Consider the following 21,979-nt stretch of genomic DNA (forward strand, 5'->3'; position numbering starts at 1 on the left):
AGAAAGGACTATTACAATTCAAAAGGGCTACCTTTGAATTCTTGTTTAATATTGTCATTGTTGGTTGTGGTTTTGCCTAAATGTCTCAGCTGGTTGTTGCTCTTGGGGCTTATCGAGGTTTTGGCTGGTATTTTGCAAAAAAGGAAGTAATTTGCTTTTTTCATTATAGTAGTCATGGATTATATCAATATTTGGCTGTATCAATGTTTGCTTTTTTCAGACGCCAAGAGACTATTAATGGCTAGGACTGGTGTTGCTTCCAGAGGCCAAAAGTTTCGATTGCTAACAAACCATTTCAATGTTAAAGTAGCCAGAAATGAGGGCTGCTTTTCCACTACAGTGTATATAACCTCTATCTCTATGATGGTTGTTTAAGCAAGCAATTTAGCACAAGTATTCTGTTCTTGATATGCAGGTGTCGATTTATATTATCATTGTTGCAATATTTTCCATTTATATTGTCATTGTTGGTTGTAATTTTGCCATAATGTCCTAGCTAGTTTCGGGGTTTTGGCTGATATATTGCCAAAAAGGAAGTAATTTGCATTTTTCATTAAAGCTTGAGTAACAATTAGCTAAATGCAAGAAAAAATAAATTATTAAAGGTACAAATTGGTTTTTTCCTTTAAATTTTTAGTAAAAATTAGCTAAATGTAAGAAAAAAAAGAAATTATAATATAAAAAAAGAAAAATTTTATGTAAGCAAATGTTTCATGAAAACAATTCTAATTCCTAATTAATTCTTCTCTCATCCAAACAAAGAATTTGGAATTCCAAATAAATTTCGTATCAATTCTATGTATTTTTCAAACGAAAGAATTGCAAGGATTTGGATTTCCAATTCATAGAATTCAAATTCTATAGAATTCCAATTCTAATTCAATTCCAATTCTGTAGAACCAAACGTACCCTAAATGTATTTTAACCAAACAATTCCCTTTTGAATTGTAAATTTGCAACCATGTGTATATAAAAGTGTTTAACCATGTTCCTAAGTTGATTTGGTTTGGAAATGTTCTTTTCTAGGGTTATCTAAAGTTGTTGTGCTTGTTTGGGTTTCAGACAGTGCATGTTATCTTCTCAAAGTTCTTTTGAGCGGTTGGTAGGGTTTACGCTCGTTCCGGATCCGTAGTCCCGGCGAGAGCGGGTCAGGCGGTCCGCCGAACCCTTTGGTTCACCTTAGGGGGAGGTGGGGCTGTCACAGGTGGAATCAGAGGTGCTTCGCGTGGTCTCTGCGCGGAGTGAGTTTGGGCCAAGTGGTGTTATGGTCCCGATTCCGTGAAAGTGTACGAATGTATAAGTGCTCTTTGAGCATAAGCTATGGATCGTGAAGTGTTATAAGATATAAACCTTTATCATGGTGCTTTGGGATAGTAGATCTGTAGGTCAGGTAAGAATCACGATTGTAGATGAATTACTCTTGGGACTGGCCAGTCCGAGTTGTGAAGTTATCTTATTTTGGGATTCTTGTACCCGACTATCAAATAGATAAGAGCCTAGGTTAGAAATGACTTGGGCAGACTTGAAATTTGATTCTATGGAACGTCTTGTGATGTGTTAGGGTAAAACTAAGGATGATTGACCCTGCCTAAGACATAAATTAGGTTATTATCGTAAATTGTGCCTGGAACCCTAGAGAGGGACAGCTTTTAGTTGGTTGGTCTTGTACCATTGGCCTAGTTAGCAATATTCAGGATCATTCCTTGTGCTTTTATCTAATTGACTGCTACTGTGTGATCTGTCTGTGTTAGATGTGCAATATGTATATTGCCTACTTTTATCACTTATATCTGCATACTTTGTTTTAATATTGTATTCGCGCTTCACTCCTAAAATGGTTAAGCCGAATGGACGATACTCGTAGTGGACGGGGACGGGGCCGCGGAACCTCAAATGAAGGAGGAAATTGGGAACCAATGCCAGGACTTAATCCCGAACTTGGACCCAAGAATTCAATGAGCCTGGTTAGTGAAGGGTACAGATTGGTTAGCTAAGTATGATACTCAATTTAACCGTGAGAAGGAAGCAATAAAATTATTGTATTCTGAAGAAGGCGATGGTAAGGAATTTCGGGGACGAAATTCTTTTAAGGGGGAGAGAGTGTGAGAACCCGTATATTTTCGTATTTTCTAGGGTTTTATTTTATTTAATCGCACGTTTTTCTGTAATTTCTTTATTAGAAAATTTTCTAACTCGTTTTATGAGTAAATATAGGTTTTAGATTATTTTTCTAGTATCGGTTAGGTTTTGAGAAATTAAGAGTGTATACCGGCCGTGGGACCCGCTAGTGCGAAAAGTTCGGTAAAATTCGGCCAATTAGGTTAAGCTTGGGATACTGGAATTAATTTACTAGGTGCTAAGAGATAATTAGAGGTTGTTAAATGGATGAGAGTGGAGAGACAAAAGGATAACCTAGCATTAAAGAGAGGGACAAATGTCACTTTGCTATTGGACTTGGAAGTTGACCATAAGACCATCTTACCACCTTTACCAAATAAATACCAAAAATTGGCCAAAAATCCTCTTATTTGTTTCCTCTCTTGGCCAAGCTTCTTGGAGAGCAAAAGAAAGAAAAGCTATCAAATTTCTTCTACTCAATCTTGCTCAATCTCACAATTTAACCGATAAAACCTCAAATCACTCCATAAAAACCCTTAGCTAGGTGGTAGTGAAGTAATAGGTGAAGTGGTTTGAAAGATAGTGGTGTAAAGTTGCTTCCTTTCTTGAGATTTCAAGGTGAGTAGTCAAGAAATTCCATCTTTGGCTTTGATAATGATGAATTCATGACTTGTGAAGGTTAGTTAGGTGATTTTGTGAAGGTTTTCATGACTTTTGGTGGTGTTTGATGAATTTTTTATTTTATGCTTAATTTTTCTGTTTTTATATGTTTAATGTTGTTTGGCCATGTATGATGGTCTAGTATGGGTTGGAAGGAAGCTTTGGTATGATAATTGTGATGATTAGTGGAAAATTTCTGGTTTGAAGCAAAAATTCCAGGTTAGGGTTTCAAACAGGCCTGTTCTGTCCGAATTTATTTGAGCAGGTTAGAGGCCGAATTAGCTTGAGATTAAAACATGAAAGTTGTAGAGAATGAGGTTTTATAGTTGCCTACAAAAGTTCAGCCCAATCAGAGCAACCTAACCGATGAAAAGACTGAAATATCCCTGCTGCCCTGTTTCTGTCCGAAACTGATAATCAGCTTTGATAATTGGTTAGCTTGACTAGGAATATTACCTAATTAGTTGTTGGTGTCTTCTTAAAAATTATAGCCTTGTATCTTAGCTTTCAAATGGCTTTGGAGTTGTGTGTGCTCAGATATGATTGAATGAATCAGGACTGCTCGTTAAATTTCACAGTAATCTGCGAACTAAAAAATCTGGGGTTGTTTTGGTGAATTTGATCTAGTTAGGGTAAGAACTGGACAGAGTGGCCTTCTTCAACATTGTATCCCTTTTCCTTATCTTCGAAACGGTGTAAATGACACCTCAATCTGACAAGGATAGCTTCAATTGCGTTAATTCCGCTAAGCAACAGCAAACCTGCCTTTTGTTTTCCAGCCCAAACTTCATTTCCGCATATGTCCTAATTTGATTTTGCACTTATATGTTCCATATGATTTTACTCTAGTAATATGTGGATTCGATTTATGACTCGTATTCGAGCCTTATTATGGCGCTAATTAAAGGTGTTTGATAGCTTGTGGTTTGTGGGTGTTGAGGTTTGGTTGGAAAGTAAAGAAAGACAAGGGAAATGCTGTCAAAATTTTCGCGAAGCTTCTGCACATTCTTTGGAAATTTGCTATATCTTGATGTAGAAAAGTCGGAATTGAGTTCCGTTTATTGCGTTTTAAACTAGATTCATAGGGTTATAAACCATGTAAAATTTAGAAACTGTTTATGTCTGTACCATTTATGGTGATTTTTCAAAGTTGACTGAAATATTGTACCTGTTCTGTCTTTCACTGGATAAAGCAGCAACTTGAGCCTTGAATTTGACTGACTTGCATTCTGAATCTTATGAGGGTGTTCTCTGGAAAGTTATAGCCCTTTGAATGTATTTTCCAACGGTAAAACTTTTACTAATTTTGGACTTACAAAACTTGAGATATGATTTTTCATATAGGGTTGTGCGAAACTGGAAAATCCTGTTTTCCTAGTATCGATCTTACTTTCATTTTCTACTTCAAATTTGGAGTTAGTCAGTCATTGTAGGTAGGGTTTTGAGATTGTTCATGCCTATAGGACTAATCGTTATCTTTTCACTCCAAAGTCACCTCTTCGCTTTACATTAATGGTTCATTTGGATAGGCACCTGACTTGTAATCGGGTTTTACTTGCGTATTCCACTTATTAGGTTTTGGAGTCCAGTCTTAAGTGTTTGCCTTGATTGTTCTAGGAGGTGCCGGCGAGTAAAACCACACTTGGGAAGGAAACTTTTTAAATTATCCTTGTTTGATCAGGTGAGTGTACCACTCTCCTGAATTATTGCTAAACCGATTTCCTATACTTGCAAATTGCTAGTTGAATGTCTTTCCTGACTGTTTATCTTGTATGAGACGAGGGTGTACTTTATCACACTCGTTCTCTTGCCTGTACTGAACAAACTGGAATCTATTACTTGTACTTGTTATGTACTTGAACTTGTTACTTGCACTTGTTATGATGTCGTTTGGAAGAGTATCCAACGACCTTCCTGATAAACCTGTGCTCAACCTCACGGGGAGTTAATTAAATCGAGCCAACGATGGCTTGGTCGAGATAATTGACAATCCATGGGTGCCTGTTCCTGGGGAAATCTTTGGGTATTGAGACTCTTGATTCCGGTATACTCGAGTATTACCATTCCTGTTCCTGTTTGGCGTTCGGGCCCGGTAAGGGGTATGTTTGGTGAACGTGATTTTGGCGTTAAAGTGGTGATCTATTGGACTGGTTCCTTTATTTGAACGTTGACGGAGGGTCAACAAGGCTGGATCAAGTATTGCAACGGGGATTTGGCTCCTGAGAGCCACCTGTATCCTTGAAATTGTGATGTTCGTTCATTTCTTTTACTTGATGCGGATATGTGTCTTGTAAATGTTTTCTCATGATTTCTACTGTTATATTTTTGGTACCTCATTGAGTTTCTAACTCACCCCGTTTCGTTATCCTTGTTTTCCTTACAGGAAATCACCTTTTGAAGGCTATGATGTTTGAAGCATGAGTTGAGCTAGTTTTAGTATTCTTTTGTATAGCTCCTCGATGGTTGGAAAACCTTAAATGTATTTTAACCAAACAATTCCCTTTTGAATTGTAAATTTGCAACCATGTGTATATAAAAGTGTTTAACCATGTTCCTAAGTTGATTTGGTTTGGAAATGTTCTTTTCTAGGGTTATCTAAAGTTGTTGTGCTTGTTTGGGTTTCAGACAGTGCATGTTATCTTCTCAAAGTTCTTTTGAGCGGTTGGTAGGGTTTACGCTCGTTCCGGATCCGTAGTCCCGGCGAGAGCGGGTCAGGCGGTCCGCCGAACCCTTTGGTTCACCTTAGGGGGAGGTGGGGCTGTCACAGGTGGAATCAGAGGTGCTTCGCGTGGTCTCTGCGCGGAGTGAGTTTGGGCCAAGTGGTGTTATGGTCCCGATTCCGTGAAAGTGTACGAATGTATAAGTGCTCTTTGAGCATAAGCTATGGATCGTGAAGTGTTATAAGATATAAACCTTTATCATGGTGCTTTGGGATAGTAGATCTGTAGGTCAGGTAAGAATCACGATTGTAGATGAATTACTCTTGGGACTGGCCAGTCCGAGTTGTGAAGTTACCTTATTTTGGGATTCTTGTACCCGACTATCAAATAGATAAGAGCCTAGGTTAGAAATGACTTGGGCAGACTTGAAATTTGATTCTATGGAACGTCTTGTGATGTGTTAGGGTAAAACTAAGGATGATTGACCCTGCCTAAGACATAAATTAGGTTATTATCGTAAATTGTGCCTGGAACCCTAGAGAGGGACAGCTTTTAGTTGGTTGGTCTTGTACCATTGGCCTAGTTAGCAATATTCAGGATCATTCCTTGTGCTTTTATCTAATTGACTGCTACTGTGTGATCTGTCTGTGTTAGATGTGCAATATGTATATTGCCTACTTTTATCACTTATATCTGCATACTTTGTTTTAATATTGTATTCGCGCTTCACTCCTAAAATGGTTAAGCCGAATGGACGATACTCGTAGTGGACGGGGACGGGGCCGCGGAACCTCAAATGAAGGAGGAAATTGGGAACCAATGCCAGGACTTAATCCCGAACTTGGACCCAAGAATTCAATGAGCCTGGTTAGTGAAGGGTACAGATTGGTTAGCTAAGTATGATACTCAATTTAACCGTGAGAAGGAAGCAATAAAATTATTGTATTCTGAAGAAGGCGATGGTAAGGAATTTCGGGGACGAAATTCTTTTAAGGGGGAGAGAGTGTGAGAACCCGTATATTTTCGTATTTTCTAGGGTTTTATTTTATTTAATCGCACGTTTTTCTGTAATTTCTTTATTAGAAAATTTTCTAACTCGTTTTATGAGTAAATATAGGTTTTAGATTATTTTTCTAGTATCGGTTAGGTTTTGAGAAATTAAGAGTGTATACCGGCCGTGGGACCCGCTAGTGCGAAAAGTTCGGTAAAATTCGGCCAATTAGGTTAAGCTTGGGATACTGGAATTAATTTACTAGGTGCTAAGAGATAATTAGAGGTTGTTAAATGGATGAGAGTGGAGAGACAAAAGGATAACCTAGCATTAAAGAGAGGGACAAATGTCACTTTGCTATTGGACTTGGAAGTTGACCATAAGACCATCTTACCACCTTTACCAAATAAATACCAAAAATTGGCCAAAAATCCTCTTATTTGTTTCCTCTCTTGGCCAAGCTTCTTGGAGAGCAAAAGAAAGAAAAGCTATCAAATTTCTTCTACTCAATCTTGCTCAATCTCACAATTTAACCGATAAAACCTCAAATCACTCCATAAAAACCCTTAGCTAGGTGGTAGTGAAGTAATAGGTGAAGTGGTTTGAAAGATAGTGGTGTAAAGTTGCTTCCTTTCTTGAGATTTCAAGGTGAGTATTCAAGAAATTCCATCTTTGGCTTTGATAATGATGAATTCATGACTTGTGAAGGTTAGTTAGGTGATTTTGTGAAGGTTTTCATGACTTTTGGTGGTGTTTGATGAATTTTTTATTTTATGCTTAATTTTTCTGTTTTTATATGTTTAATGTTGTTTGGCCATGTATGATGGTCTAGTATGGGTTGGAAGGAAGCTTTGGTATGATAATTGTGATGATTAGTGGAAAATTTCTGGTTTGAAGCAAAAATTCCAGGTTAGGGTTTCAAACAGGCCTGTTCTGTCCGAATTTATTTGAGCAGGTTAGAGGCCGAATTAGCTTGAGATTAAAACATGAAAGTTGTAGAGAATGAGGTTTTATAGTTGCCTACAAAAGTTCAGCCCAATCAGAGCAACCTAACCGATGAAAAGACTGAAATATCCCTGCTGCCCTGTTTCTGTCCGAAACTGATAATCAGCTTTGATAATTGGTTAGCTTGACTAGGAATATTACCTAATTAGTTGTTGGTGTCTTCTTAAAAATTATAGCCTTGTATCTTAGCTTTCAAATGGCTTTGGAGTTGTGTGTGCTCAGATATGATTGAATGAATCAGGACTGCTCGTTAAATTTCACAGTAATCTGCGAACTAAAAAATCTGGGGTTGTTTTGGTGAATTTGATCTAGTTAGGGTAAGAACTGGACAGAGTGGCCTTCTTCAACATTGTATCCCTTTTCCTTATCTTCGAAACGGTGTAAATGACACCTCAATCTGACAAGGATAGCTTCAATTGCGTTAATTCCGCTAAGCAACAGCAAACCTGCCTTTTGTTTTCCAGCCCAAACTTCATTTCCGCATATGTCCTAATTTGATTTTGCACTTATATGTTCCATATGATTTTACTCTAGTAATATGTGGATTCGATTTATGACTCGTATTCGAGCCTTATTATGGCGCTAATTAAAGGTGTTTGATAGCTTGTGGTTTGTGGGTGTTGAGGTTTGGTTGGAAAGTAAAGAAAGACAAGGGAAATGCTGTCAAAATTTTCGCGAAGCTTCTGCACATTCTTTGGAAATTTGCTATATCTTGATGTAGAAAAGTCGGAATTGAGTTCCGTTTATTGCGTTTTAAACTAGATTCATAGGGTTATAAACCATGTAAAATTTAGAAACTGTTTATGTCTGTACCATTTATGGTGATTTTTCAAAGTTGACTGAAATATTGTACCTGTTCTGTCTTTCACTGGATAAAGCAGCAACTTGAGCCTTGAATTTGACTGACTTGCATTCTGAATCTTATGAGGGTGTTCTCTGGAAAGTTATAGCCCTTTGAATGTATTTTCCAACGGTAAAACTTTTACTAATTTTGGACTTACAAAACTTGAGATATGATTTTTCATATAGGGTTGTGCGAAACTGGAAAATCCTGTTTTCCTAGTATCGATCTTACTTTCATTTTCTACTTCAAATTTGGAGTTAGTCAGTCATTGTAGGTAGGGTTTTGAGATTGTTCATGCCTATAGGACTAATCGTTATCTTTTCACTCCAAAGTCACCTCTTCGCTTTACATTAATGGTTCATTTGGATAGGCACCTGACTTGTAATCGGGTTTTACTTGCGTATTCCACTTATTAGGTTTTGGAGTCCAGTCTTAAGTGTTTGCCTTGATTGTTCTAGGAGGTGCCGGCGAGTAAAGCCACACTTGGGAAGGAAACTTTTGAAATTATCCTTGTTTGATCAGGTGAGTGTACCACTCCCCTGAATTATTGCTAAACTGGTTTCCTGTACTTGCAAATTGCTAGTTGAATGTCTTTCCTGACTGTTTATCTTGTATGAGACGAGAGTGTACTTTATCACACTCGTTCTCTTGCCTGTACTGAACAAACTGGAATCTATTACTTGTACTTGTTATGTACTTGAACTTGTTATGATGTTGTTTGGAAGAGTATCCAACGACCTTCCTGTTAAACCTGAGCTCAACCTCATGGGGAGTTAATTAAATCGAGCCAACGATGGCTTGGTCGAGATAATTGACAATCCATGGGTGCCTGTTCCTGGGGAAATCTTTGGGTATTGAGACTCTTGATTCCGGTATACTCGAGTATTACCATTCCTGTTCCTGTTTGGCGTTCGGGCCCGGTAAGGGGTATGTTTGGTGAACGGGATTTTGGCGTTAAAGTGGTGATCTATTGGACTGGTTCCTTTATTTGAACGTTGACGGAGGGTCAACAAGGCTGGATCAAGTATTGCAACGGGTTTTTGGCTCCTGAGAGCCACCTGTATCCTTGAAATTGTGATGTTCGTTCATTTCTTTTACTTGATGCGGATATGTGTCTTGTAAATGTTTTCTCATGATTTCTACTGTTATATTTTTGGTACCTCATTGAGTTTCTAACTCACCCCGTTTCGTTATCCTTGTTTTCCTTACAGGAAATCACCTTTTGAAGACTATGATGTTTGAAGCATGAGTTGAGCTAGTTTTAGTATTCTTTTGTATAGCTCCTCGATGGTTGGAAAATCTTAAATGTATTTTAACCAAACAATTCCCTTTCGAATTGTAAATTTGCAACCATGTGTATATAAAAGTGTTTAACCATGTTCCTAAGTTGATTTGGTTTGGAAATGTTCTTTTCTAGGGTTATCTAAAGTTGTTGTGCTTGTTTGGGTTTCAGACAGTGCATGTTATCTTCTCAAAGTTCTTTTGAGCGGTTGGTAGGGTTTACGCTCGTTCCGGATCCGTAGTCCCGGCGAGAGCGGGTCAGGCGGTCCGCCGAACCCTTTGGTTCACCTTAGGGGGAGGTGGGGCTGTCACAGGTGGAATCAGAGGTGCTTCGCGTGGTCTCTGCGCGGAGTGAGTTTGGGCCAAGTGGTGTTATGGTCCCGATTCCGTGAAAGTGTACGAATGTATAAGTGCTCTTTGAGCATAAGCTATGGATCGTGAAGTGTTATAAGATATAAACCTTTATCATGGTGCTTTGGGATAGTAGATCTGTAGGTCAGGTAAGAATCACGATTGTAGATGAATTACTCTTGGGACTGGCCAGTCCGAGTTGTGAAGTTACCTTATTTTGGGATTCTTGTACCCGACTATCAAATAGATAAGAGCCTAGGTTAGAAATGACTTGGGCAGACTTGAAATTTGATTCTATGGAACGTCTTGTGATGTGTTAGGGTAAAACTAAGGATGATTGACCCTGCCTAAGACATAAATTAGGTTATTATCGTAAATTGTGCCTGGAACCCTAGAGAGGGACAGCTTTTAGTTGGTTGGTCTTGTACCATTGGCCTAGTTAGCAATATTCAGGATCATTCCTTGTGCTTTTATCTAATTGACTGCTACTGTGTGATCTGTCTGTGTTAGATGTGCAATATGTATATTGCCTACTTTTATCACTTATATCTGCATACTTTGTTTTAATATTGTATTCGCGCTTCACTCCTAAAATGGTTAAGCCGAATGGACGATACTCGTAGTGGACGGGGACGGGGCCGCGGAACCTCAAATGAAGGAGGAAATTGGGAACCAATGCCAGGACTTAATCCCGAACTTGGACCCAAGAATTCAATGAGCCTGGTTAGTGAAGGGTACAGATTGGTTAGCTAAGTATGATACTCAATTTAACCGTGAGAAGGAAGCAATAAAATTATTGTATTCTGAAGAAGGCGATGGTAAGGAATTTCGGGGACGAAATTCTTTTAAGGGGGAGAGAGTGTGAGAACCCGTATATTTTCGTATTTTCTAGGGTTTTATTTTATTTAATCGCACGTTTTTCTGTAATTTCTTTATTAGAAAATTTTCTAACTCGTTTTATGAGTAAATATAGGTTTTAGATTATTTTTCTAGTATCGGTTAGGTTTTGAGAAATTAAGAGTGTATACCGGCCGTGGGACCCGCTAGTGCGAAAAGTTCGGTAAAATTCGGCCAATTAGGTTAAGCTTGGGATACTGGAATTAATTTACTAGGTGCTAAGAGATAATTAGAGGTTGTTAAATGGATGAGAGTGGAGAGACAAAAGGATAACCTAGCATTAAAGAGAGGGACAAATGTCACTTTGCTATTGGACTTGGAAGTTGACCATAAGACCATCTTACCACCTTTACCAAATAAATACCAAAAATTGGCCAAAAATCCTCTTATTTGTTTCCTCTCTTGGCCAAGCTTCTTGGAGAGCAAAAGAAAGAAAAGCTATCAAATTTCTTCTACTCAATCTTGCTCAATCTCACAATTTAACCGATAAAACCTCAAATCACTCCATAAAAACCCTTAGCTAGGTGGTAGTGAAGTAATAGGTGAAGTGGTTTGAAAGATAGTGGTGTAAAGTTGCTTCCTTTCTTGAGATTTCAAGGTGAGTAGTCAAGAAATTCCATCTTTGGCTTTGATAATGATGAATTCATGACTTGTGAAGGTTAGTTAGGTGATTTTGTGAAGGTTTTCATGACTTTTGGTGGTGTTTGATGAATTTTTTATTTTATGCTTAATTTTTCTGTTTTCATATGTTTAATGTTGTTTGGCCATGTATGATGGTCTAGTATGGGTTGGAAGGAAGCTTTGGTATGATAATTGTGATGATTAGTGGAAAATTTCTGGTTTGAAGCAAAAATTCCAGGTTAGGGTTTCAAACAGGCCTGTTCTGTCCGAATTTATTTGAGCAGGTTAGAGGCCGAATTAGCTTGAGATTAAAACATGAAAGTTGTAGAGAATGAGGTTTTATAGTTGCCTACAAAAGTTCAGCCCAATCAGAGCAACCTAACCGATGAAAAGACTGAAATATCCCTGCTGCCCTGTTTCTGTCCGAAACTGATAATCAGCTTTGATAATTGGTTAGCTTGACTAGGAATATTACCTAATTAGTTGTTGGTGTCTTCTTAAAAATTATAGCCTTGTATCTTAGCTTTCAAATGGCTTTGGAGTTGTGTGTGCTCAGATATGATTGAATGAATCAGGACTGCTCGTTAAATTTCACAGTAATCTGCGAACTAAAAAATCTGGGGTTGTTTTGGTGAATTTGATCTAGTTAGGGTAAGAACTGGACAGAGTGGCCTTCTTCAACATTGTATCCCTTTTCCTTATCTTCGAAACGGTGTAAATGACACCTCAATCTGACAAGGATAGCTTCAATTGCGTTAATTCCGCTAAGCAACAGCAAACCTGCCTTTTGTTTTCCAGCCCAAACTTCATTTCCGCATATGTCCTAATTTGATTTTGCACTTATATGTTCCATATGATTTTACTCTAGTAATATGTGGATTCGATTTATGACTCGTATTCGAGCCTTATTATGGCGCTAATTAAAGGTGTTTGATAGCTTGTGGTTTGTGGGTGTTGAGGTTTGGTTGGAAAGTAAAGAAAGACAAGGGAAATGCTGTCAAAATTTTCGCGAAGCTTCTGCACATTCTTTGGAAATTTGCTATATCTTGATGTAGAAAAGTCGGAATTGAGTTCCGTTTATTGCGTTTTAAACTAGATTCATAGGGTTATAAACCATGTAAAATTTAGAAACTGTTTATGTCTGTACCATTTATGGTGATTTTTCAAAGTTGACTGAAATATTGTACCTGTTCTGTCTTTCACTGGATAAAGCAGCAACTTGAGCCTTGAATTTGACTGACTTGCATTCTGAATCTTATGAGGGTGTTCTCTGGAAAGTTATAGCCCTTTGAATGTATTTTCCAACGGTAAAACTTTTACTAATTTTGGACTTACAAAACTTGAGATATGATTTTTCATATAGGGTTGTGCGAAACTGGAAAATCCTGTTTTCCTAGTATCGATCTTACTTTCATTTTCTACTTCAAATTTGGAGTTAGTCAGTCATTGTAGGTAGGGTTTTGAGATTGTTCATGCCTATAGGACTAATCGTTATCTTTTCACTCCAAAGTCACCTCTTCGCTTTACATTAATGGTTCATTTGGATAGGCACCTGACTTGTAATCGGGTTTTACTTGCGTATTCCACTTATTAGGTTTTGGAGTCCAGTCTTAAGTGTTTGCCTTGATTGTTCTAGGAGGTGCCGGCGAGTAAAACCACACTTGGGAAGGAAACTTTTTAAATTATCCTTGTTTGATCAGGTGAGTGTACCACTCTCCTGAATTATTGCTAAACCGATTTCCTGTACTTGCAAATTGCTAGTTGAATGTCTTTCCTGACTGTTTATCTTGTATGAGACGAGGGTGTACTTTATCACACTCGTTCTCTTGCCTGTACTGAACAAACTGGAATCTATTACTTGTACTTGTTATGTACTTGAACTTGTTACTTGCACTTGTTATGATGTCGTTTGGAAGAGTATCCAACGACCTTCCTGATAAACCTGTGCTCAACCTCACGGGGAGTTAATTAAATCGAGCCAACGATGGCTTGGTCGAGATAATTGACAATCCATGGGTGCCTGTTCCTGGGGAAATCTTTGGGTATTGAGACTCTTGATTCCGGTATACTCGAGTATTACCATTCCTGTTCCTGTTTGGCGTTCGGGCCCGGTAAGGGGTATGTTTGGTGAACGTGATTTTGGCGTTAAAGTGGTGATCTATTGGACTGGTTCCTTTATTTGAACGTTGACGGAGGGTCAACAAGGCTGGATCAAGTATTGCAACGGGGATTTGGCTCCTGAGAGCCACCTGTATCCTTGAAATTGTGATGTTCGTTCATTTCTTTTACTTGATGCGGATATGTGTCTTGTAAATGTTTTCTCATGATTTCTACTGTTATATTTTTGGTACCTCATTGAGTTTCTAACTCACCCCGTTTCGTTATCCTTGTTTTCATTACAGGAAATCACCTTTTGAAGGCTATGATGTTTGAAGCATGAGTTGAGCTAGTTTTAGTATTCTTTTGTATAGCTCCTCGATGGTTGGAAAACCTTAAATGTATTTTAACCAAACAATTCCCTTTTGAATTGTAAATTTGCAACCATGTGTATATAAAAGTGTTTAACCATGTTCCTAAGTTGATTTGGTTTGGAAATGTTCTTTTCTAGGGTTATCTAAAGTTGTTGTGCTTGTTTGGGTTTCAGACAGTGCATGTTATCTTCTCAAAGTTCTTTTGAGCGGTTGGTAGGGTTTACGCTCGTTCCGGATCCGTAGTCCCGGCGAGAGCGGGTCAGGCGGTCCGCCGAACCCTTTGGTTCACCTTAGGGGGAGGTGGGGCTGTCACAGGTGGAATCAGAGGTGCTTCGCGTGGTCTCTGCGCGGAGTGAGTTTGGGCCAAGTGGTGTTATGGTCCCGATTCCGTGAAAGTGTACGAATGTATAAGTGCTCTTTGAGCATAAGCTATGGATCGTGAAGTGTTATAAGATATAAACCTTTATCATGGTGCTTTGGGATAGTAGATCTGTAGGTCAGGTAAGAATCACGATTGTAGATGAATTACTCTTGGGACTGGCCAGTCCGAGTTGTGAAGTTATCTTATTTTGGGATTCTTGTACCCGACTATCAAATAGATAAGAGCCTAGGTTAGAAATGACTTGGGCAGACTTGAAATTTGATTCTATGGAACGTCTTGTGATGTGTTAGGGTAAAACTAAGGATGATTGACCCTGCCTAAGACATAAATTAGGTTATTATCGTAAATTGTGCCTGGAACCCTAGAGAGGGACAGCTTTTAGTTGGTTGGTCTTGTACCATTGGCCTAGTTAGCAATATTCAGGATCATTCCTTGTGCTTTTATCTAATTGACTGCTACTGTGTGATCTGTCTGTGTTAGATGTGCAATATGTATATTGCCTACTTTTATCACTTATATCTGCATACTTTGTTTTAATATTGTATTCGCGCTTCACTCCTAAAATGGTTAAGCCGAATGGACGATACTCGTAGTGGACGGGGACGGGGCCGCGGAACCTCAAATGAAGGAGGAAATTGGGAACCAATGCCAGGACTTAATCCCGAACTTGGACCCAAGAATTCAATGAGCCTGGTTAGTGAAGGGTACAGATTGGTTAGCTAAGTATGATACTCAATTTAACCGTGAGAAGGAAGCAATAAAATTATTGTATTCTGAAGAAGGCGATGGTAAGGAATTTCGGGGACGAAATTCTTTTAAGGGGGAGAGAGTGTGAGAACCCGTATATTTTCGTATTTTCTAGGGTTTTATTTTATTTAATCGCACGTTTTTCTGTAATTTCTTTATTAGAAAATTTTCTAACTCGTTTTATGAGTAAATATAGGTTTTAGATTATTTTTCTAGTATCGGTTAGGTTTTGAGAAATTAAGAGTGTATACCGGCCGTGGGACCCGCTAGTGCGAAAAGTTCGGTAAAATTCGGCCAATTAGGTTAAGCTTGGGATACTGGAATTAATTTACTAGGTGCTAAGAGATAATTAGAGGTTGTTAAATGGATGAGAGTGGAGAGACAAAAGGATAACCTAGCATTAAAGAGAGGGACAAATGTCACTTTGCTATTGGACTTGGAAGTTGACCATAAGACCATCTTACCACCTTTACCAAATAAATACCAAAAATTGGCCAAAAATCCTCTTATTTGTTTCCTCTCTTGGCCAAGCTTCTTGGAGAGCAAAAGAAAGAAAAGCTATCAAATTTCTTCTACTCAATCTTGCTCAATCTCACAATTTAACCGATAAAACCTCAAATCACTCCATAAAAACCCTTAGCTAGGTGGTAGTGAAGTAATAGGTGAAGTGGTTTGAAAGATAGTGGTGTAAAGTTGCTTCCTTTCTTGAGATTTCAAGGTGAGTAGTCAAGAAATTCCATCTTTGGCTTTGATAATGATGAATTCATGACTTGTGAAGGTTAGTTAGGTGATTTTGTGAAGGTTTTCATGACTTTTGGTGGTGTTTGATGAATTTTTTATTTTATGCTTAATTTTTCTGTTTTTATATGTTTAATGTTGTTTGGCCATGTATGATGGTCTAGTATGGGTTGGAAGGAAGCTTTGGTATGATAATTGTGATGATTAGTGGAAAATTTCTGGTTTGAAGCAAAAATTCCAGGTTAGGGTTTCAAACAGGCCTGTTCTGTCCGAATTTATTTGAGCAGGTTAGAGGCCGAATTAGCTTGAGATTAAAACATGAAAGTTGTAGAGAATGAGGTTTTATAGTTGCCTACAAAAGTTCAGCCCAATCAGAGCAACCTAACCGATGAAAAGACTGAAATATCCCTGCTGCCCTGTTTCTGTCCGAAACTGATAATCAGCTTTGATAATTGGTTAGCTTGACTAGGAATATTACCTAATTAGTTGTTGGTGTCTTCTTAAAAATTATAGCCTTGTATCTTAGCTTTCAAATGGCTTTGGAGTTGTGTGTGCTCAGATATGATTGAATGAATCAGGACTGCTCGTTAAATTTCACAGTAATCTGCGAACTAAAAAATCTGGGGTTGTTTTGGTGAATTTGATCTAGTTAGGGTAAGAACTGGACAGAGTGGCCTTCTTCAACATTGTATCCCTTTTCCTTATCTTCGAAACGGTGTAAATGACACCTCAATCTGACAAGGATAGCTTCAATTGCGTTAATTCCGCTAAGCAACAGCAAACCTGCCTTTTGTTTTCCAGCCCAAACTTCATTTCCGCATATGTCCTAATTTGATTTTGCACTTATATGTTCCATATGATTTTACTCTAGTAATATGTGGATTCGATTTATGACTCGTATTCGAGCCTTATTATGGCGCTAATTAAAGGTGTTTGATAGCTTGTGGTTTGTGGGTGTTGAGGTTTGGTTGGAAAGTAAAGAAAGACAAGGGAAATGCTGTCAAAATTTTCGCGAAGCTTCTGCACATTCTTTGGAAATTTGCTATATCTTGATGTAGAAAAGTCGGAATTGAGTTCCGTTTATTGCGTTTTAAACTAGATTCATAGGGTTATAAACCATGTAAAATTTAGAAACTGTTTATGTCTGTACCATTTATGGTGATTTTTCAAAGTTGACTGAAATATTGTACCTGTTCTGTCTTTCACTGGATAAAGCAGCAACTTGAGCCTTGAATTTGACTGACTTGCATTCTGAATCTTATGAGGGTGTTCTCTGGAAAGTTATAGCCCTTTGAATGTATTTTCCAACGGTAAAACTTTTACTAATTTTGGACTTACAAAACTTGAGATATGATTTTTCATATAGGGTTGTGCGAAACTGGAAAATCCTGTTTTCCTAGTATCGATCTTACTTTCATTTTCTACTTCAAATTTGGAGTTAGTCAGTCATTGTAGGTAGGGTTTTGAGATTGTTCATGCCTATAGGACTAATCGTTATCTTTTCACTCCAAAGTCACCTCTTCGCTTTACATTAATGGTTCATTTGGATAGGCACCTGACTTGTAATCGGGTTTTACTTGCGTATTCCACTTATTAGGTTTTGGAGTCCAGTCTTAAGTGTTTGCCTTGATTGTTCTAGGAGGTGCCGGCGAGTAAAACCACACTTGGGAAGGAAACTTTTTAAATTATCCTTGTTTGATCAGGTGAGTGTACCACTCTCCTGAATTATTGCTAAACCGATTTCCTATACTTGCAAATTGCTAGTTGAATGTCTTTCCTGACTGTTTATCTTGTATGAGACGAGGGTGTACTTTATCACACTCGTTCTCTTGCCTGTACTGAACAAACTGGAATCTATTACTTGTACTTGTTATGTACTTGAACTTGTTACTTGCACTTGTTATGATGTCGTTTGGAAGAGTATCCAACGACCTTCCTGATAAACCTGTGCTCAACCTCACGGGGAGTTAATTAAATCGAGCCAACGATGGCTTGGTCGAGATAATTGACAATCCATGGGTGCCTGTTCCTGGGGAAATCTTTGGGTATTGAGACTCTTGATTCCGGTATACTCGAGTATTACCATTCCTGTTCCTGTTTGGCGTTCGGGCCCGGTAAGGGGTATGTTTGGTGAACGTGATTTTGGCGTTAAAGTGGTGATCTATTGGACTGGTTCCTTTATTTGAACGTTGACGGAGGGTCAACAAGGCTGGATCAAGTATTGCAACGGGGATTTGGCTCCTGAGAGCCACCTGTATCCTTGAAATTGTGATGTTCGTTCATTTCTTTTACTTGATGCGGATATGTGTCTTGTAAATGTTTTCTCATGATTTCTACTGTTATATTTTTGGTACCTCATTGAGTTTCTAACTCACCCCGTTTCGTTATCCTTGTTTTCCTTACAGGAAATCACCTTTTGAAGACTATGATGTTTGAAGCATGAGTTGAGCTAGTTTTAGTATTCTTTTGTATAGCTCCTCGATGGTTGGAAAACCTTAAGGGTGCGTTTGGTTCCCCATAGAATTGGAGTATAGAATTGGAATTGGAGCTCCAATTTCAATTCTTGTGTTTGGATGCTATCTTTTCTGTAGAATTAGAATCGAATTGCAATTTCAAATCGATCGAATTCTATGGTTCCAATTCTTTGGCTGGACCAAAGAATTCCAATTCTAATTCCACGACTGAACTCCTCAATCGGGTTAACACGCGGGTCTTGTACGGGTAAAATCTAAAAAATGGGTCAACTATAAAATTGATGGAAAAAACTCAAACCTCTCTCCTCTTTCCATTATCAATCGCCATATCTAATGCTCTGTTGGAGCATTCCTGCCGCCGCCTCCTTCACTTGTGCTGCCTTCACCCATCACTTTTGCTGCCACTTCCACCCCTCCATGCTCCACTCGCTGCCCATTGCATAACTCAGGTTGAAATTATGGCGTTTTAATTAGTTTCTGTCAATCTCCTCCTTCCCTTCCAGTGAATGAATTGGGAATTGATTCGATGAGTGAAGAATGAAATTTCATTACCAATTTGGGAAAAGTCATTGATCAATTCCATCTTAGCGTCCAAGAACAAACAAAAGTGCCCAACTTCTTCGTTATTTCCTTGAAGCCGATACTTGTTCAGGAGAGAACGAGGAATATTCTTTATTATTAGCAGTTGAATTGGTAAAAAGGTGCAATTTCCTCGTACAAAAATTCAAGCTACATTAGAAGAAGTCGTCTTCGGCCCCTCCAGACTTCATTCGCTTGCTTTGTAGTTCCAGATCTTCATCAAGTCAAGAAACCCCAGCTGCAAACAATAAATACCACACTTGTACGGTTTACTCCAGGATTGACCGATACTATAACCAATACGACATGGCTTTGCAATTTACTCCCTACTATTCCAGATTTTTCAGATAGAATTAGAGTTTATAAAGGTAACTTCATAATTTAATTTTTTTTTCTATTAACATTGTTTTTTTAAGGTATTTTTCTTGATAATTTGTGGTAGTGATTGATTCTATGCGGTTATTATTATTATTATTTTAAGCTTATAATTTACGATGTTATGAGAACAAAAGAACAAGTTGGTCTTTGGTTTCCATTTTCTTGTTTGTTTGAGTTTTAGTTAATTAGTCAAAGTTTGACTTGGAACCCATTCGGGATAATGCCTGAGGATTTGAGAGTACTTATTAGGAACTTGGACATTTTTTATTGATCCTGACGCTTTTGGAAAAATCAACTTTGATTAGAAGTAAACTAATAATACTACTGCTACCACCATTATATTCATCTCTTAATTTTCTATCTCTTGCTTTTAGCTTGATTCGCAATATTAACTAGTAGTACTTCTTAATTATCCTATCATTTTTTAGGGATGAAATAGCACAGATAGCTCATTTAATATATTCTGTATTGCATTTTCTGCAAATTAATTTCTGGTATGTTGGAGAACTCTACTTCTCCTTTCTAATTTCTTAGACTGACTTGCACCAGGAAAATAATTCTGTTCACTGTTTAAAAGTAACTCGTTATATTGTATGACATATGAAAGTAGGCTACGTGTTTGATTTCCTCTTCTGATTTCAATACGGCAACATCAGAAACTTACATGAGCAGAAACCCCCGAGTTTTGCATTATCAAATTTTCAGTTATATGCATCTTCATCAGTCAAAGTTTTATGTATTTTTACACTTCTCCACTAAGTTTTGTCTGTGACCTGTGTAGCACTTGGAACTCTGTGCAGAAAGTGCAGAAAGCATTATTGCAGTCGGATGTCCATGCAAAATCTGATAAAAGTCCTGTAACAGTAGCTGTGTAGCACTTGGTGTATGATAAAATTAGCGACGAGGTATGTTATAAACGGTAATGACTTTTACAAATAATCCCACGATTGAATTTATTACAGGGTAGTGGAGAGAGGTTTTCTCCAATTAAATGAAGCAGAGCCTGGTCTACTTGAACAAGAACTTAAACTAACTGCTTGTAGAGTAACATCTGTAAGTAAGCCTTGGATATAACTGCAATTTCCCATGATTAAGCCTATTAATTCTACTTCCTTATTTTGTTAACTTTTCACACCAGGTGCAGTGTCTTGTTCTTTAAAGGAGGTGAGATTATTGTATACTTGTTGTAGCAAATTAGTGACCCCGTCAAATTTCTTGGAAGGCGCTGAATATTAGATGAGAATGATATTAAGAAGCAAGAGGAAAAGCTAGAGGCAGGTACTTCATTTCTTGTGAAAATGGTACATTTGCTCTACAGCTAAAGCAAAATGGTCGTTGTGTCCTTATTCAAATATTATTTGTCAAAGGAAAATGGTCTTAATTTAGCATTGAGCTTATGCAGTTTTACAGTCACCCTTACTTGACATGGAAACATTGTGAACTGATGCCCTGCGTAGGTCTGCAAGGAGGAGGAAAGTGGTGGTGCCTTGGTGTTTCAATGTTGAAGCTGATGGCTTGGTTCCTTTGTTTTGTGTTTTTGAAATCCACAATTGGTTGAATTCTTGTCTTACCTTTGAAACTAGAAAGGACTATTACAATTCAAAAGGGCTACCTTTGAATTCTTGTTTAATATTGTCATTGTTGGTTGTGGTTTTGCCTAAATGTCTCAGCTGGTTGTTGCTCTTGGGGCTTATCGAGGTTTTGGCTGGTATTTTGCAAAAAAGGAAGTAATTTGCTTTTTTCATTATAGTAGTCATGGATTATATCAATATTTGGCTGTATCAATGTTTGCTTTTTTCAGACGCCAAGAGACTATTAATGGCTAGGACTGGTGTTGCTTCCAGAGGCCAAAAGTTTCGATTGCTAACAAACCATTTCAATGTTAAAGTAGCCAGAAATGAGGGCTGCTTTTCCACTACAGTGTATATAACCTCTATCTCTATGATGGTTGTTTAAGCAAGCAATTTAGCACAAGTATTCTGTTCTTGATATGCAGGTGTCGATTTATATTATCATTGTTGCAATATTTTCCATTTATATTGTCATTGTTGGTTGTAATTTTGCCATAATGTCCTAGCTAGTTTCGGGGTTTTGGCTGATATATTGCCAAAAAGGAAGTAATTTGCATTTTTCATTAAAGCTTGAGTAACAATTAGCTAAATGCAAGAAAAAATAAATTATTAAAGGTACAAATTGGTTTTTTCCTTTAAATTTTTAGTAAAAATTAGCTAAATGTAAGAAAAAAAAGAAATTATAATATAAAAAAAGAAAAATTTTATGTAAGCAAATGTTTCATGAAAACAATTCTAATTCCTAATTAATTCTTCTCTCATCCAAACAAAGAATTTGGAATTCCAAATAAATTTCGTATCAATTCTATGTATTTTTCAAACGAAAGAATTGCAAGGATTTGGATTTCCAATTCATAGAATTCAAATTCTATAGAATTCCAATTCTAATTCAATTCCAATTCTGTAGAACCAAACGTACCCTAAATGTATTTTAACCAAACAATTCCCTTTTGAATTGTAAATTTGCAACCATGTGTATATAAAAGTGTTTAACTGTTCCTAAGTTGATTTGGTTTGAAAATGTTCTTTTCTAGGGTTATCTAAAGTTGTTGTGCTTGTTTGGGTTTCGGACAGTGCATGTTATCTTCTCAAAGTTCTTTTGAGCGGTTGGTAGGGTTTACGCTCGTTCCGGATCCGTAGTCCCGGCGAGAGCTGGGCAGGCGGTCTGCCGAACCCTTTGGTTCGCCTTAGGGGGAGGTGGGGCTGTCACA

General features: G+C 37.8%; 1 long non-coding RNA gene across 2 annotated transcripts; it reads left to right on the forward strand.

The window, feature by feature from the left end:
- The first annotated feature begins 18,981 nt into the window (after positions 1–18,981).
- Positions 18,982–20,778, forward strand: LOC113755420. 2 transcript variants are annotated; one of them, XR_003465648.1, is made up of 4 exons: positions 18,982–19,187; positions 19,979–20,250; positions 20,336–20,475; positions 20,655–20,778. It is a non-coding gene; the product is annotated as an uncharacterized LOC113755420 (long non-coding RNA). The 2 variants fall into 2 exon arrangements; XR_003465647.1 differs by having other exon boundaries at positions 19,998–20,250.
- Positions 20,779–21,979: the final 1,201 nt, after the last annotated feature.

The sequence above is a fragment of the Coffea eugenioides genome, unplaced genomic scaffold, assembly GCF_003713205.1.
Source record: "Coffea eugenioides isolate CCC68of unplaced genomic scaffold, Ceug_1.0 ScVebR1_1474;HRSCAF=2328, whole genome shotgun sequence".
In the NCBI taxonomy this organism is placed as follows: domain Eukaryota; kingdom Viridiplantae; phylum Streptophyta; class Magnoliopsida; order Gentianales; family Rubiaceae; genus Coffea; species Coffea eugenioides.